General features: G+C 39.9%; 1 non-coding gene across 1 annotated transcript; it reads left to right on the plus strand.

The window, feature by feature from the left end:
• The first annotated feature begins 2,329 nt into the window (after positions 1-2,329).
• On the plus strand, positions 2,330-2,437 carry LOC148572107 (small nucleolar RNA R71). Its single transcript, XR_015908068.1, has one exon. It is a non-coding gene; the product is annotated as a small nucleolar RNA R71 (small nucleolar RNA).
• The last annotated feature ends 12,710 nt before the right edge of the window (positions 2,438-15,147 follow it).

Genomic DNA, 15,147 nt, shown 5'->3' on the forward strand with positions numbered 1-15,147 from the left:
AAGGTGTTTATTGGGAAGAGAGGATGAATGAGAAGAGGGAAGAGTATGAGTGGAGGTAGGTGGGGATCCTGTGGGGTCCACAGATGCTGAGATGATCTTGTGGGGTCCACAGATCCTGAGGTCTCAAGGAATTACATCCCTACACCAATTAGGCATGTAAAGTGCCTTTGCATGCAATTCTGGCGTTTAAACGCCGAATTGGTGCTTGTTCTGGGCGTTCAGCGCCCAGATGCAGCATGTTTCTGGCGTTGAATGCCAGTTCTATGCTTGTTTTTGGCGTTCAACGCCAGTTTTTTTCAGTGTGCATTCCTGGCGTCTGAACGCCAGGATGCTGCTTGTTTTGGGCGTTCAACGCCAGATCCATGCTCTGTTCTGGCATTGAACGCCAGCCAGATGCTCCTTTCTGGCGTTTAAACGCCAGTAAGCCCTTCCTCCAGGGTGTGATTTTTCTTCTGTTGTTTTTTGTTCTATTTTTGATTTTTTTTTATTTATTTTGTGACTCCACATGATCATGAACCTAATAAAACATGAAAGAACAATAAAAATAAAAATAAAATTAGATAAATAAAAATTGGGTTGCCTCCCAACAAGTGCTTCTCTAATGTCAATAGCTTGACAGTGGGTTTTCATGCAGCCACACAGGTGATCAGGTCAATTTTATAGACTTTCCAACACCAAACTTAGAGTTTTGATATGGGAGTTCAACACCAAACTTAGAGTTTGGATGAGGCCTCCCAACACCAAACTTAGAGTTTGACTGTGGGAGCTTTAATTGACTCTGTACTGAGAGAAGCTTTTCATGCTTCCTCTCCATTGTTACAGAAGGAGATTCTTGAGTTTTAAACACAAGGTTGTCCTCATTCAGTTGAAGGATCAATTCTCCTCTGTCTACATCAATCACAGCTCTTGCTGTGGCTAGGAAGGGTCTTCCAAGGATGATGGATTCATCCTCTTCCTTCCTAGTGTCTAGGATTATGAAATCAGCAGGGATGTAAAGGCCTTCAACCTTTACTAACACGTCCTCTACCTGACCATAAGCCTCTTTTCTTGAATTGTCTGCCATCTCTAATGAGATTCTAGCAGCTTGCACCTCAAAGATTCCCAGTTTCTCCATTACAGAGAGTGGCATGAGGTTTATTCCTGACCCAAGGTCACATAGAGCCTTCTCAAAGGTCATGGTGCCTATGGTACAAGGTATTAGAAACTTTCCAGGATCCTGTTTCTTCTGAGGCAATCTCAGTTGATCCAATGCATTTAGTTCATTGGTAAACAGGGGAGGTTTATCTCCCCAAGTTTCTTTACCATATAAATTGGCATTCAGCTTCATGATTGCTCCAAGGAACTTGGCAACTTGCTCTTCAGTAACATCCTCATTCTCTTCAAAAGAGGAATACTCATCAGAGCTCATGAATGGCATAAGGAGGTTCAATGGAATCTCCATGGTCTCTAGATGAGTCTCAGATTCCTTTGGTTCCTCAGAGGGGAACTCCTTATTGATCACTGGACGTCCCAGGAGGTCTTCCTCCTTGGGATTCACATCCTCCCCTTCCTCCTTGGATTCGGCCATGATGGTTATATCAATGGCCTTGCACTCTCCTTTTGGATTTTCTTCTGTATTGCTTGGGAGAGTACTAGGAGGGATTTCAGTGATCCTTTTACTCAGCTGGCCCACTTGTGCCTCTAAATTTCTAATGGAAGACCTTGTTTCATTCATGAAACTCAGAGTGGCCTTAGATAAATCAGAGACTAAATTTGCTAAGCTAGATGGATTCTGCTCAGAATTCTCTGTCTGTTGCTGAGTGGATGATGGAAAAGGTTTACTATTATTAAACCTGTTTCTTCCACCATTATTAAAGCCTTGTTGAGGCTTTTGTTGATCCTTCCATGAGAGATTTGGGTGATTTCTCCATGAGGGATTATAGGTGTTTCCATATGGTTCACCCATGTAATTCACCTCTACTATTGCAGGGTTTTCAGGATCATAAGCTTCTTCTTCAGAAGATGCCTCTTGAGTACTGTTGGATGCAGCTTGCATTCCATTCAGACTCTGAGAAATTATATTGACTTGCTGAGTCAATATTTTATTCTGAGCTAATATGGCATTCAGAGTATCAATTTCAAGAACTCCCTTCTTCTGAGGCGTCCCATTACTCACAGGATTCCTCTCAGAAGTGTACATAAACTGGTTATTAGCAACCATGTCAATGAGTTCTTGAGCTTCTGCAGGCATTTTCTTTAGGTGAATGGATCCACCTGAAGAAGTATCCAATGACATCTTAGCTAATTCGGACAGACCATCATAGAATATATCCAGGATGGTCCATTCTGAAAGCATGTCAGAAGGACACTTTTTGGTCAGTTGCTTGTATCTCTCCCAAGCTTCATAGAGGGATTCACCTTCTTTCTGTCTGAAGGTTTGAACATCCACTCTAAGCTTACTCAGCTTATAAGGAGGAAAGAACTTGGCTAAGAAAGTCGTGGCCAGCTTATCCCAAGAGTTCAGGCTGTCTTTAGGTTGGGAATCCAACCATATTCTAGCTCTGTCTCTCACAGCAAAAGGGAAAAACATGAGCCTGTAGACTTCAGGATCTACTCCATTAGTCTCAACAGTATCACAGATCTGCAAGAATTCAGTTAAGAACTGAAAGGGATCTTCAGATGGAAGTCTATGAAACTTGCAGTTTTGTTGCATTAGAGAAACTAATTGAGGTTTAAGCTCAAAATTGTTTGCTCCAATGGTAGGGATGGAGATGCTTCTTCCATGTGAATTGGAATTTGGTGCAGTAAAGTCACCAAGCATCCTCCTTGCATTATTATTATTTTCAGCTGCCATATCCTTTTCTTGTTTGAATTTTTCAGTAAGGTTGTCTCTGGATTGTTGTAATTTAGATTCTCTTAGTTTTCTCTTCATAGTCCTTTCAGGTTCTGGATCAGCTTCAACAAGAATTCCTTTTTCCTTGTTCTTACCCATAAGAAAGAGAAAAGAACAAGAAAAGAAGAGGAATCCTCTATGTCACAGTAAAGAGGCTCCTTGTTGTTAGTAGAAGGAGAAAGGGAATAGGAATGGAGAAGGATGGATAATCCAAACACAAGGGTGAGGATAGGAGTGGTAATTTGAAATGAGGAGATGTGTTAGTGAATGAATTAAATAAATAGAAGAAGATGAGAGAGAGAAGTTTTCGAAAATTAAATTTTGAAAAAGAGTTAATGATTTTCGAAAATTAAAGGAAAATAAAATTTAAAATTAAAATTTAAAACAATTAATTAATTAAAAAGAATTTTTGAAAAAGAGGGAGGTATTTTCGAAAATTAGAGAGGGATAGTTAGTTAGGTAGTTTTGAAAGAGATAAGAAACAAACAAAAAGTTAATTAGTTAGTTGAAACAAATTTTGAAAATCAATTTTTAAAAGATAAGAAGATAAGAAGTTAGAAAAGATATTTGAAAAAGATATGATATGAAAAGGTATGATTAAAAAGATATGATTTTGAAAAAGATAAGATAAAAAGATATTTTTGAAAAGATATGATTGAAATTAGTTTTGAAAAAGATTTGATTTTTAAAATCACAATTAATGACTTGATTCACAAGAAATCACAAGATATGATTCTAGAACTTAAAGTCTGAATCTTTCTTAACAAGTAAGTAACAAACTTGAAATTTTTGAATCAAAACATTAATTGTTGATGATATTTTCAAAAATATGATATAAAATTAAGAAAAAGATTTTTAAAAATCAAGACTTATTTTTGAAAATTTTTCAAGAAAAGAAAACATGCAAGACACCAAACTTAAAGATTTTTAATTTTTAGACACTAAGAATGCAAGAATGCATATGAAAAACAAGAAAAGACACAAAACAAAAAAATATGAAGATCAAACAAGAAGACTTACCAAGAACAACTTGAAGATCATGAAGAACACCATGAATGCATGAATTTTCGAAAAATACATAAATTTTTAGAAAAACTGCAATTGACACCAAACTTAAAAATTGACTCAAAACTCAAACAAGAAACACAAAATGTTTTTTTGAATTTTTTATGATTTTATTAATTTTTTTTGGATTTTTGTATATTTTTTTTTGAAAAACATATAGGAAAAAGAAAATAAGAAATTCAAAATTTTTAATAAGAATCCCAGGAATCTTTCAATGTTGGCCTAAAGCTCCAATCCAAGGGTTGGGCATGGCTTAATAGCCAGCCAGTTTTAGGATATAAATCAGGCATTCAACAGCTGATATTCCAATTAACTTACCTCTATGCTGATGGTTGGAAGCCACAGTCCAAAAGAATTAGACATGGCTTTATAGCCAGCCAGGCTTCAACATGTTTCATGAAACACTAGAATTCATTCTTAAAAATTTAGAATAATTTTCGAAAACAGATGAGAAATTTTTTTTTTGAAAGATTTTTGAAAAATTTTTGAAAATAAAACAAAAAGAAAATTACCTAATCTGAGAAACAAGATGGACCGTCAGTTGTCCAAACTCGAACAATCCCCGGCAACGGCACCAAAAACTTGGTGCACGAAATTGTGATCCCTGATAATGGCTCCAAAAACTTGGTGCTCTAATCTTAATTCAGAATTTGTCACAATTTCGATACAACTAACCAGCAAGTGCACTGGGTCGTCCAAGTAATAAAACCTTACGTGAGTAAGGGTCGATTCCACGGAGATTGTTGGTATGAAGCAAGCTATGGTCATCTTGTAAATCTCAGTCAGGCGGATATCAAATGGTTATGGAGTTTTCGAATAATAATAATAAATAAACAGAAAATAAAGATAGAAATACTTATGTAATTCATTGGTGAGAATTTCAGATAAGCGTATAGAGATACTTTCGTTTCTCTGAACCTCTGCTTTCCTGCTGTCTTCATCCAATCATTCCTACTCCTTTCTATGACAAGCTTTATATAGGGCATCACCGTTGTCAATGGCTACATCCTGTCCTCTCAGTGAAAATGGTCCAATGCGCTGTCACTGCATGGCTAATCATCTGTCGGTTCTCGATCATACTGGAATAGGATCCATTGATCCTTTTGCGTCTGTCACTATGCCCAGCACTCGCGAGTTTGAAGCTCGTCACAGCCATCCCTTCTCAGATCCTACTCGGAATACCACAGACAAGGTTTAGACTTTCTGGATCTCAGGAATGGCCATCCATGGGTTCTAACTTATACCACGAAGATTCTGATTAAGGAATCCAAGAGATACTCATTCAATCTAAGGTAGAACAGAAGTGGTTGTCAGGCACGTGTTCATAGGGAATGATGATGACTTTCACGATCATCACATTCATGTCGAAGTGCGAATGGATATCTTAGAAGCGGAATAAGTTGAATTGAATATAAAACAGTAGTACTTTGCATTAAATCATGAGGAACAGCAGAGCTCCACACCTTAATCTATGGAGTGCAGAAACTCTACCGTTGAAAAATATATAAGTGAAAGGTTCAGGCATGGCCAAATGGCCAGCCCCCATGATCTAAGAACTAATGTCCCAAGATGTAAATACAATAGTAAAAAGTCCTATTTATACTAGACTAGCTACTAGGGTTTACAGAAGTAAGTAATTGATGCAAAAATTCACTTCCGGTGCCCACTTGGTGTGTGCTTGGGCTGAGCATGAAGCTTTCACTTGCAGAGACTTCTTTTGGAGTTGAACGCCAAGTTGTAACGTGTTTTTGGCGTTCAACTCTGGTTCGTGACGTGTTTCTGGCGTTTAACTCCAGACTACAGCGTAGAACTAGCGTTCAACGCCATTTTGCATCGTCTAAACTCGGGCAAAGTTTGGACTATTATATATTGCTGGAAAGCCCTGGATGTCTAATTTCCAACGCCATTGAGAGTGCGCCATTTGGAGTTCTGTAGCTCCAGAAAAACTACTTTGAGTGCAGGGAGGTCAGAATCCAATAGCATCAGCAGTCCTTCTTCAACCTCTGAATCTGATTTTTGCTCAAGTTCCTCAATTTCAGCCAGAAAATATCTGAAATCATAGAAAAACATACAAACTCATAGTAAAGTCCAGAAATGTGAATTTAACATAAAAACTAATAAAAATATTTCTAAAAGTAACTAGATTCTACTAAAACGTACTAAAAACAATGCCAAAAAGCGTATAAATTATTCGCTTATCTGGCATCTCAGGGATTTCATGATGAGGAATTTCCTCATGCTCTTGTTGAGGCCCATGAGTGGGCTCTCTTGTTTGCTCCATCCTTTTCTTAGTGATTGGCTTGTGAGATGAATCTCTCCATCTCCCATTACTCGGATGTGGAAGCAATTATCTTCCCTTTCCTCTTTCTAGAGGTTTTTCTGGCCTTTGGTGCCATTAATGGTTATGAAAAAACAAAAAGTAATGCTTTTACCACACCAAACTTAAAAATTTTGCTCGTCCTCGGGCAAAAGAAGAAAGAAAGTAGTAGAAGAAGAAGAAAATGGAGGAGATGGAGGGAGATATATGGTTCGGCCAAGGGGTAGAAGTAGTGGTTGTAATGTGTGAAGGGTATTTGGGAAAGAGTATTATGAAAAGGTGGGAGAGAGAAAGAGAGAGAGAGGTGGGGTAGGTGGGGATCCTGTGGGGTTCACAGATCCTGAGGGGTCAAGGACTTATCATCCCTGCTCCATTTAGGCGTGCAAAACGCCCATAGAGTGCAATCCTGGCGTTAAACGCCAGGTTGCTGCTTGTTTCTGGTGTTTAACGCCAGCTTTTCTCCTTTTATTGGCATTTAACGCCAAGTTGGTGCTTGTTTCTGGCGTTAAACGCCAGACTGTAGCTTGTTTCTGGCGTTTAACGCCAGCTTGATGCTTCTTTCTGGCATTAAGCGCTAGTCTGATGCTTCTTACTGGCGTTTAAATGCCAGTAAGCTCTTCCTCCAGGGTGAGCTATTTTTAATGCTATTTTTTATTTTGCTTTGATTTTTGTGACTCCACATGATCATCATCCTAAAAAAATATAAAATAAAAATGGAAAACAGAAAATTAACATAAATAAGTAAAAATTGGGTTGCCTCTCAATAAGCGCTTCTTTATTGTCTTTAGCTGGACCTTACTGAGCTTTTAATCTAGTCTCAGCTTTGAGCATTCTTGCTCAACATTGCCTTCAAGATAATGCTTCACTCTCTGTCCATTAACAATGAACTTCTTATTAGAATCAATGTCTTGAAGCTCCACATAGCCATATGGTGACACACTTGTAATCACATATGGTCCCCTCCACCAGGATTTCAGTTTCCCTGGGAATAATCTGAGCCTAGAGTTAAACAGCAGAACCGTTTGTCCTGGTTCAAAAACTCTGGGTGACAGTTTCTTATCATGCCACCTTTTTGCTTTCTCCTTGTAAATTTTTGCATTTTTGAAAGCATTGAGTATGAATTTCTCTAGCTCATTCAACTGGAGCAATCTTTTCTCTCCAGCTAATTTGGCATCAAAGTTTAGGAATCTGGTTGCCCAGTAGGCCTTATGCTCCAGTTCCACGGGCAAATGGCAGGCCTTACCATACACAAGCTGTAACAACCCTGATTTTCGAGTACATGAGATCTTTTCTGAAAGTACGGATTTCTTCGGAAGATCAGTAAAGGGAACACCTCTGCTATGTCATCAGGCATCTCAATCCTCATTATCATTATGCCATCCTTAAGCTAGAACCTCCTTTGAGGCAAGCTCGATAATGCAATCGCGAAGAACCTAGTTTTTGAACTATATCGGTTGGCAGTTTTGATTCTGTCTATTAATCCAAATGTTTCAAAAAAAATACACCACGCAAATTAACTACGCGTTTAACAACGAATCAGGCTCATATGATAAATAATAGATAATAATTAGGAAGACAAATTGGTAGCGCTCAGTTTCCGGTATGATTTAGACATATTGAAAATTGGGTCGTTACAATTTGGTATCAGAGCAGTTCGTTCCCAGTAGAGCCTGGGGAGTGGACTGACTATGCTTCATTGCATACTCTGTTGTGTGTCTCATGCATATAGGATATCCCAGTGATATATGTTGCATGATTGTCTCTGTGTTTTCATTTTGGGAATGTTCACATTTGACTTGAAGTGTTAAGACTGATCACCTTAACAATGATTGTTTGGTGTGAACAAGACTACAATGGGTTCACGGAGACGAGGCGTACGGGAAGGAATTCCTAATGTTAACTACGAGAGAAAACAGGAAACGTTTATGGCTACCATGAACAACGCGGCTGAAGTAGTGCGTGAAGCTGCGGTAACAGCGGCTAGGGCTGTTGAACGTCTTGGAGTGAGAAATGGGAATGATGACAATAACTTGGGGTATTTCGAAAGACCTATGACCCTTGCGACTTTTCTGAAGGTTAAACCGCCTAAGTTTAAAGGCACACTCGTTGCGACGGATGCTGACAACTGGTTTCGAGCTATTGAACGATCACTGCGAGCGCAACATGTTCCGGAAGGACAACACGTGGAGTTTGCTACTTATATGCTCGAGGGAGAAGCTGAGTACTGGTGGCAGGGGATACAGCGACTGCTACAATAGAATGAAAATGACATTTTTTAGGATATCTTTAGGGACGAATTTTATAAAAAGTATTTTCTGAGAGCAGCACGAGATGCTAAGGAGATGGAGCTTATGCAGTTGAAACAAGGGGATATGACTGTTGCTGAGTATGCTCGTAATTTCGATGACTTGTGTCGTTTCTCTAAGATCTGTCAAGGGAATCCTGCTAACTTTGAAGAATGGAAGTGCTTGAAGTTTGAAGGAGGCATTCGTGATGATCTGATGATTTCAATAGTTCCGCTGGAGATACGTAATTTTGCTGAATTAGTCAACAAGAGCAAGTTAGTGGAAGAATGTATTAAGAAAGTGACTGTGGCCAAGGTGAGTCGCCAAGGATTTCCACCAAGGCATCTTAGCAATCATCAGGCAGCTGGGAGAAGGGTGCATTTTAAAGCGCGTGGCATACGACAGCATAAGAACCTACAAGTTGGTAACATTACTGCTCGCCGTACGGGTAAGAATGGAGGTAAAGTAAGGCAAGGCAATGGTAAACGAGCCCGTCAGGCTTACATAAACCCTGCATGTAAGCAATGCGGAAAAGAGCATAGTAACAGGTCTTGCTAGTTTGGATCACCTAACTGCTATGCTTGTGGAGAACTTGGACACGTTGCTAAGGATTGTCTGAAGGGATTTACTCAAGATTCAGTTAGAACCCAGCAACAAGGACGAGTGTTTGCTATCACTATTGATGATGTTGTGCAATCGAACGCCCTCATTCAAGGTCAGGTTATGTCAAGAATCGATTTCTAATTGTACTGTATGATTCGGGTGCATCGCATTCATTATTTCTCTAACTATTGCTCACGAGTTAGGATTATATTTCTTTAAATTGAATTTTTACTTGATTGTCCATACACCTGCATCCCAAAATGCTTTGACCAGTTTAGTGTGCCTGCAAGTACCATTCGCTATTTGGAACAGGACTTTTATACACTATCTAATATGTTTGCCTCTATATGGTTTAGAAGTTATTTTAGGATTAGATTGGTTATCTAAGTATCATGTTTTCCTTGATTATTTTAAAAGAACTGCTGTTATTCCATCTGATAGTCTATGTACTAAACCATTTCTGTCCCACACCTTATATCTGAATTCTGTAAGAGTTACATTAAGCGGGAGTGATTGTGAGGGGTACGTTCTGTTAGCGGCTAGCTCGAATGATAGTGAATTAAGCTTAGAACGAATCTGAATGATGAAGGAATTTCCTGATGTTTTCTTGGACGACATACATGAGTCTCCTCCTCAGCGAGAGATAGAATTCAGCATTGATCTAGTACCTAGAGTCGGACCAATTTCCATAGCACTGTACTGGATGTCACCATTGCTTGCAGAGTTGAAGAAGCTATGAGATAGGATCGTAGTGGCCTATGGAGGTACAAGAAAAGAATTTGTGTGCCTAACTCTGGAGAATTGCGACAAAAGATTCTTGCTGAAGCTCACCAAAGTAGATTTTCTATGCATCCTGGAGTGACAAAGATGTATCGAGATTTGAAACAAATGTTCTGGTGACCAGGCTTAAAGAAAGAAGTAGCTGATTATGTCTCAAAATGTTTAACCTGCTAGAAGATGAAGGTGGAACATCAGAAGCTATCAAGAACCCTGCAACCCTTAGAAATACCACAATGGAAATGGGAGCAGATTTCTATGGATTTTGTCACGGGATTGCCAAGGACCTCAACTGGACACGATGCCATCTAGGTAATTATGGACAGGTTGACAAAGTCAGCTCACTTCCTTCCGATTCGAGTTGACTATACTTTAGAAAGGCTGGAACAAATATATATTCAAGGAATCGTATGACTACATGGGATACCTTTGTAAATTGTCTCAGATCGAGTTTCGAGGTTTACTACTAGATTTTGGGGAGCTTTTCAGAAAGCGTTGGAAACAGAATTGCACACGAGTATAGCATACCATCCTCAGATAGACGGACAATCATAGCAGACAATCCAGACATTAGAAGACATGTTATGATCATGTATGATAGACAACCAAAGCAGCTGGGATAAGTATTTGCTTTTGGTCAAATTCGTCTACAACAACAGTTTCCAATAAAGTATCGGGATGGCACCATATGAAGCTCTCTATGGAAGAAGATGTCGGACACCATTGTGTTGGAATGACGATGGAGAAGCTAGTGTCTTAGGTCCAGGATTAGTGTAAGAAACTACTGATAAGATAAAGGAGATTCGTCGGAAGATCCAGACAGCACAAAGCCGTCAAAAGAGCTATGCCGATAATAGACGTAGACCCTTAGAGTTTAGTGACGAAAACCGTGTCTTTTTAGAAGTAACCTCGATTACTGGAATAGGTAGAGTCCTTAAGACTAAAAAGTTTAACCCACGATACATAGAACCTTTCCAAATACTTAAAAGAGTCGGTCTAGTAGTTTATCAAATAGTCCTTCCTCCTTATTTATCAAACCTTCATGATGTTTTTTATGTCTCGCAACTTAAGAAATATATTCCCGACAAGAGTCACGTTTTACAACCAGAGACAGTACAGTTATGAAATGATTTGACATATCAAGCATCACCGGTTTAGATCGTAGAAAGAAGTGATAAGCAGCTAAAAGGCAAGACTGTTTGCTTAGTCAAAGTAGCATGGGAACCAAGAGGAGAGGAAGAGCACACTTGGGAACTGGAAGATAAGATGAAAGCTGATTACCCGCATTTATTCCTAGGTAACTGAAATTTTGAGGGCAAAATTTTCTTTTAGGAGGGTAGAATGTAACAACCCTGATTTTCGAGTACATGAGATTTTTTCTGAAAGTACGGATTTCTCCGGAAGATCAGTAAAGGGAACACCTCTGCTATGTCATCAAGTATCTCAATCCTCATTATCATTATGCCATCCTTAAGCTAGAACCTCCTTTGAGGCAAGCTCGATAATGCAATCGCAAAAAACCTAGTTTTTGAACCGTATCGGTTGGCAGTTTTGATTCTGTCTATTAATACAAACGTTTCAAAAAAAAATACACCACGCAAATTAACTACGCGTTTAACAACAAATCAGGCTCATATGATAAATAAAAGATAATAATTAGGAAGACAAATTGGTAGCCCTCAGTTTCCGGTATGATCTAGACATATTGAAAATTGGGTCGTTACACAAGCTGGTTTGGAGAGGTCCCTATAGGAGTTTTGAATGCTGTTCTGTATGTCCACAGAGCCTCATCCAAGCTTCTTGCCCAATCCCTTCTATGGATACTTGCAGTTCGTTTTAGGATTCTTTTTAGTTCTTTATTAGAGACTTCAGCCTGCCCATTTGTTTGTGGATGATATGGAGTTGCTACTTTGCGGCTAATTCCATATCGGACCATAGCAGAGTAAAGCTGTTTATTGCAGAAGTGAGTGCCCCCATCACTGATTAGTGCTCTAGGGACACCAAACCTGCTGAAGATATATTTCTGGAGGAACTTCAGTACTGTCTTAGTATTATTAGTGGGTGTTGCAATGGCCTCTACCCATTTGGATACATAGTCAACTGCCACCAGAATATAAGTGTTTGAGTATGATGGTGGAAAAGACCCCATGAAGTCAATACCCCATACGTCAAATAACTCAATCTCTAAGATCCCTTGCTGAGGCATGGCGTAACCATGAGGCAGCTTACCAGCTCTCTGGCAGCTATCACAGTTACGTACAAACTCTCGGGAGTCTTTATAGAGAGTAGGCCAGTAGAAGCCACATCGGAGGACTTTTGTGGTTGTTCGCTCACCTCCGAAATGTCCTCCATATTGTGATCCATGACAATGCCATAGGATCTTCTGTGCTTCTTCTCTAGGCACACACCTATGGATTATTCCGTCTGCACATCTCTTAAAGAGATATGGTTCATCCCACAAGTAATACTTTGCATCAATAATTAATTTTTTTGTTTGTTGCCTGCTGTACTCCTTGGGTATGAATCTTGCAGCTTTATAGTTTACAATGTCTACAAACCATGGTGTTTCCTGAATGGCAAATAATTGCTCATCCGGAAAGGTTTCAGAGATCTCAATAGAGGGGGAGGACACCCCTTCTACTGGTTCTATCCGGGACAGATGATCAGCCACTTGGTTCTCTATCCCTTTCCTATCTCTTATTTCTATATCAAACTCTTGCAGAAGCAACACCCATCTTATGAGCCTGGTTTTGAATCCTGCTTTGTGAGTAGATATTTAAGAGCAGTATGGTCAGTGTACACAATCACTTTTGATCCTACTAAGTATGATCTAAACTTGTCAATGGCATAAACCACTGCAAGCAACTCTTTTTCTGTGGTTGTGTAATTTTTCTGCGCATCATTTAAAACGCGGCTAGCATAATAAATGACATGCAGAAGCTTGTTATGACTCTGTCCCAATACTGCACCAATGACATGGTCACTGGCACCCCACATTAGTTCAAATGGTAGTGTCCAGTCTGGTGCAGAAATAACTGGTGCTGTGACCAGCTTAGCTTTCAGAGTTTCAAATGCCTGCAGACACTCTGTGTCAAACGCAAATGGCGTGTCAGCAGCTAGCAGATTGCTCAGAGGTTTTGCAATTTTTGAAAAATCCTTTATAAACCTCTTATAGAATCCTGCATGCCCCAGAAAGCTTCTGATTACCTTAACATTGGCAGTTGGTGGTAATTTTTCAATTACTTCCACTTTAGCTTGATCCACCTCTATTCCCTTGTTTGAAATTTTATGCCCAAGGACAATTCCTTCAGTCACCATAAAGTGACATTTTTCCCAGTTTAAAACTAGGTTGGTCTCTTGGCATCTTTTTAGAACAAGTGCTAAATGTTCAAGGCAGGAGCTGAATGAGTCTCCAAATACTGAAAAGTCATCCATGAAGACTTCCAGAAATTTTTCTACCATATCAGAGAAGATAGAGAACATGCACCTTTGAAAGGTTGCAGGTGCATTACACAGACCAAAAGGCATCCTTCTGTAGGCAAACACTCCAAAAGGACATGTGAAAGTTGTTTTCTCTTGGTCCTGAGGATCTACTGCAATTTGGTTGTAACCTGAATAGCTATCCAAAAAGCAGTAATATTCATGACCTGCTAGTCTCTCTAGCATCTGGTCTATGAATGGTAAAGGAAGGTGATCCTTCCTGGTGGCTGTATTGAGCCTTCTGTAATCAATACACATACGTCACTCTGTAACTGTTCTTGTGGGAACCAGTTTATTCTTTTCTGTACGAACCACTGTCATGCCTCCTTTCTTGGGGACAACTTGGACAGGGCTCACCCAGGGGCTATCAGAAATAGGATAAATGATCCCAGCCTCTAGTAACTTAGTGACTTCCTTCTGCACCACCTCCTTCATGGTTGGATTCAGCCGCCTCTGTGGTTGAACCACTGGCTTAGCATCATCCTCCAATAGGATCTTGTGCATGCATCTAGCTGGCCTTATGCCCTTAAGGTCACTTATGGACCACCCAAGAGCTGTCTTGTGTGTCCTTAGCACTTGAAGTAATGCTTTCTCTTCCTGTGGATTTAAAGTAGAGCTTATGATCACCGGAAAAGTGTCACCTTCTCCCAGAAATGCATATTTCAGGGATGGTAGTAGTGGTTTGAGCTCGGGTTTAGGAGGTTTCTCCTCTTCCTGAGGAATTTTCAGAGGCTCTTTTATTTCCTCTGATTCCTCTAGATCAGGTTGAACATCTTTAAAGATGTCCTCTAGCTCTGATTCGAGACTCTCAGCCATGTTGATCTCCTCTACCAGGGAGTCAATAATATCAACACGCATGCAGTCTTTTGATGTGTCTGGATGCTTCATTGCCTTAATAGCATACAGCCTGAACTCATCCTCATTGACTCTCAAGGTCACTTCCCCTTTTTGGACATCAATGAGGGTTCGTCCAGTTGCTAGGAAGGGTCTTCCTAGAATGAGAGTTGCACTCTTGTGCTCCTCCATCTCAAGCACTACAAAGTCAGTGGGAAAGGCAAATGGCCCAACCTTGATAATCATGTCCTCAATTATGCCTGATGGATATGTAATGGATCCATCAGCAAGTTGAAGACATATCCGGGTTGGTTTGACCTCTTCAGTCAAGCCAAGCTTTCTGATAGTGGATGCAGGGAATAGATTGATACTTGCCCCAAGGTCACATAGAGCTGTCTTAGTACAAGTACCCTCTAATGTGCATGGTATCATAAAGCTTCCGGGATCCTTAAGCTTTTTTGGCAAGCTTGTTAGGATGACTGCACTGCATTCTTCAGTGAGAAAAAATTTTTCTGTTTCTCTCCAATCCTTCTTATGACTTAAGATCTCTTTCATGAACTTAGCATAAGAGGGTATTTGCTTAAGTGCCTCTGCAAACAGAATCTTTATTTCAAGAGTCCTGAGATAGTCTGCAAAGCGGGCAAATTGTTTATCCTGTTCCGCTTGGCGGAGTTTCTGAGGATAAGGCATTTTGGCTTTATATTCTTCAACCTTAGTTGCTGCAGGCTTATTTCCTACAGAGGCAGGTTGAGAAGCCTTCTTGAGGGAGTTATTATCAGCACTTGCAGGTGTCTGATCCCTCATTGGCATTTGAACGTCAGGGTTGGACGTGGATTGGGCGTTTAACGCCAGATTCCAACCCTTTTCTGGCATTTGAATGCCAGAACTGGACATGGGTTGGGCGTTTAACGCCA

Source organism: Arachis ipaensis, chromosome B3 (assembly GCF_059453495.1).
Source record: "Arachis ipaensis isolate K30076 ecotype BB chromosome B3, ASM5945349v1, whole genome shotgun sequence".
Taxonomy (NCBI): domain Eukaryota; kingdom Viridiplantae; phylum Streptophyta; class Magnoliopsida; order Fabales; family Fabaceae; genus Arachis; species Arachis ipaensis.